Source organism: Pteropus vampyrus, unplaced genomic scaffold, assembly GCF_000151845.1.
Source record: "Pteropus vampyrus isolate Shadow unplaced genomic scaffold, Pvam_2.0 Scaffold483, whole genome shotgun sequence".
Classification (NCBI taxonomy): Eukaryota; Metazoa; Chordata; class Mammalia; order Chiroptera; family Pteropodidae; genus Pteropus; species Pteropus vampyrus.
Window position 1 is genome coordinate 1,373,926 of NW_011889264.1, and position 3,084 is coordinate 1,377,009.

Genomic DNA, 3,084 nt, shown 5'->3' on the forward strand with positions numbered 1-3,084 from the left:
GCAGCATTGAACATTCTCTGCATGAATCACATAAATGCCCAAACATTCTGTCTGCTCTGACTTCATTTTCTTTCTCTCCCTCTCAGAGAGACACACAAACACAGAGCCACACACATGCAAGCACACACTCCACATGATGCTCACACACACACACACACACACACACACACGCGCGCGCGCGCGCTCTCTCTCTCTCTCTCTCTCTCTCTCTCTCTCTCTCTCTCTCTCTCTCTCTCCAGACACAGGTCTCTGTGAATGCTGAAGAAATGCAATGTAAGGTGCCCAAGTCGTCCACGACCAGCTTAATTCCTCCTCCTCTGAGTCTCCAAGGCTCACATCTGCAAGATATATTTCTCTTGCTCAGGAAACTTGCAATGTACTGGGGAATCCGAAATAGGGAAGCAAAAATGAAGAGCAAAACCTTAGTCAAAAGGAGGACATCCCATCTATTGACCTTCCATCCCAGGGGGAAAAAAATGCCCCAACTCCATCCATGTGAAAGAAAACCAGATAGTTCGATTAACACCCAGAAAGAAAGAAGATCCGATTCATTTTATTTCTTATTGTGCATATTTGTATTAAAAGAGTCCTATTTGTGGTTGGTTTTGGACTCACCAAGCCACAGCTGGGTGACAACAGAAGAGGAATCCCAAACTAGCTCCCACATGGCGGTCCACATGGCAAAGACAAAATCACTTGGTACCTTTTGCCAAAAGCCCAATGAACAGGAAACTGAATTTCCTCAACCTTCTTTTCCAGCATATTTTCGTAACATTGCAGTAGCTTCCTGGAAACAGACAGAGAATCAGCAGCTCCTATTATCAGAAGGCACATTTAGGGGTTGCATTTAATAGACTGAAGCAATTTTGAGCGAGCAGGAGCTCCAATTAAAAAGAAAGGACAGATTGGTTTTATTATTTTGTTTTGTTTTCTCAAAGTATGACATAACTGTGTACCCTGGCATGCCGTGGTTCCTTCCTCTGGACACCGTGGTGGTCCCTGGTCCTGTCCCCTGGTGCCCACACAATATTCCACATTCGGCTGAGGAACACCGGGCAATTCCTATCCGAGTCTCCGACAGAAACGACGGGTGTTTTCTCGGAGCTGCAGACTTGATTTGCCTCGATTTTTTTTTTTTTTGGCTCTGATCCAAGATGTTTTCCTGTCATCATTTCACTGTCTTTTCCAGTAATCCCTTTTTTAAACATTGCCAACAATTAGTCGATTTATCTCCACCCCCACCCCCATATCCACGCAGACACACACTCCACTGAGCCCCATCACTGTCTTGTTTTGCCTTGAAGTATAAGAAATTACAGCTTCTCATTAGCTGGAGAGCACGTTTGGAACGGCTTTGTGTTTACTCACTTAGTAAGTGATGCTGGCCTTTTTAATTATTCTCCCTCCGCGTGCCATCAGAGAGCTGCAAGCTGTTCCAGTCAAACCAAGCGACTGCATATCCTCCGCAAGGCAGTTGGAAGCAATGGTGTTTTACCTCACTGCTGCTGCTTTCTGCCTTTCCTTGTCAGCAAGCCAAGGAATCCCCCCAAAGCTCTTACGTAGGAGATACCAAAACTGTGAGTCACTTCTCACTCCGAGAGCAGAGTGAGTCCACTTGCATGTTACACAGAACAGCAGACCCAAGATGAGGCTTCCCTCCAAGCCACCAAGGTCCCTGGAACGAGATATCCAGCCATCGCCTCGTCTTTCTTGCTATTGCTCCCTCTTTCTCTTCCACCCGTGTCCATTCCTTCGTTTTCCAGCGTTTTCCTCTTTTCCTCTTCCTTTCTGTGTTGCCGACAGCCTCAGACCCAGCAGAAGCTGGGTCCCTCTCGCCTTCGGTTATTTTTTTTCCCCCCCTGCAGCAGGCTTTGGCTGCAACCTCTGCAAGCTGGATCACCAAAGACACACGACTCACTCACAATGAATAATCAATACAGATATTGATCTGCGGAAAATGTTTGTAAATTCCTGAAAGGGAATCAGGAGCAGGGGGCAGGGAGGCTCGTGGGGGACGACGCTGAAGGGCTGGCGGCGGTCGGAAGCAGAACTTCATTTGGATCCCAGGTCTTGCTGGCTCCGAGGTGACGGTACCGGAATGCGTGGGAACGAGGGTGTGCGCGTGGGAGCGCGCGTGTGACGAGGGTGTTCTGTATTCTCCTTTCTCTACAGCTGCTTTCCCTGAAGAATCAAGAGCCAAATGGTCGGGAGCCCCCGTCAGTGCCATGTCTTGGCTGCGGGCCAGCCCTGTTTTGTTTTCATTATCACACGCTACTTTGCAATTTGCATAAATACAGGGTTATTTTTTATCGTGTCGCCCAAAAGATAGAAAGAAAGAGAAAAAAAAAAATAGAAGTCTTTGTTGTGTACAAGAGGGGCTTGCTGCCTACTCATCATGGCTAAGGATTTAGCGTGCGTAGAGGGCTCCAGAAGAAATACGGGCAAAGAAGTGGTAATCACAGAGAGGAAAGGACACCGGACAGACAAAAAGAGGAATTTAAAGATAACTACAGGGCGCTCAGCTTGGTGGAACCAATTGGGGATACATTTTCCTCTACGGAGAAGTGGTAGGACCTTAGACAAGCAAAGAGGCGATAAAGACCACCAGCGTCTAAGCCGTGCCCTGGTGTACTCTTGCATGCACATTTCGCACTCTGGGCTGGAATGAACGAACTGTTTATCCTTGAAGAAAAAGGGACATAGGACGTTGAACACACACTTGCTTTTTCTGCCCTCATCTAAAACCTGAAAAGCAGGTGGGAGCCGATGGGCGTTTACTCTCGGCTGCTACCCGCGGAGGGTTTTCCAGCAGGCGAAAAATGTCGCACCTTGGTCTTTTTCCCTCACGTGCCCCACAGCTCGAGCAGTTCCACTGAATTTCCTGAATTGCTCTCGCCCTAGTGTTGAATGGAATTTGTACCCTCCCTGTGGCTCGTTCACCTTCAGGGAAGTGGGCACAAGGATGTCCTAAGTTAAATGACAAGCTACGGATGGATTTCTCCTGCCTGCTCCGAGTCCTGGCTGTGGAGATGAGGCCCCCTAAAGTTATGCCCCCAAGTGGATGTCAGACATGCTCACGTGTCC

The 3,084-nt window shown here is 48.2% G+C and overlaps 1 long non-coding RNA gene across 1 annotated transcript; it reads right to left on the reverse strand.

The window, feature by feature from the left end:
* Positions 1 to 571: 571 nt before the first annotated feature.
* Positions 572 to 2,195, reverse strand: LOC111732695. Its single transcript, XR_002777658.1, has 3 exons — positions 1,369 to 2,195; positions 957 to 1,195; positions 572 to 787 (listed from the first exon to the last, which is right to left on the reverse strand). It is a non-coding gene; the product is annotated as an uncharacterized LOC111732695 (long non-coding RNA).
* Between the last annotated feature and the right edge of the window lie 889 nt (positions 2,196 to 3,084).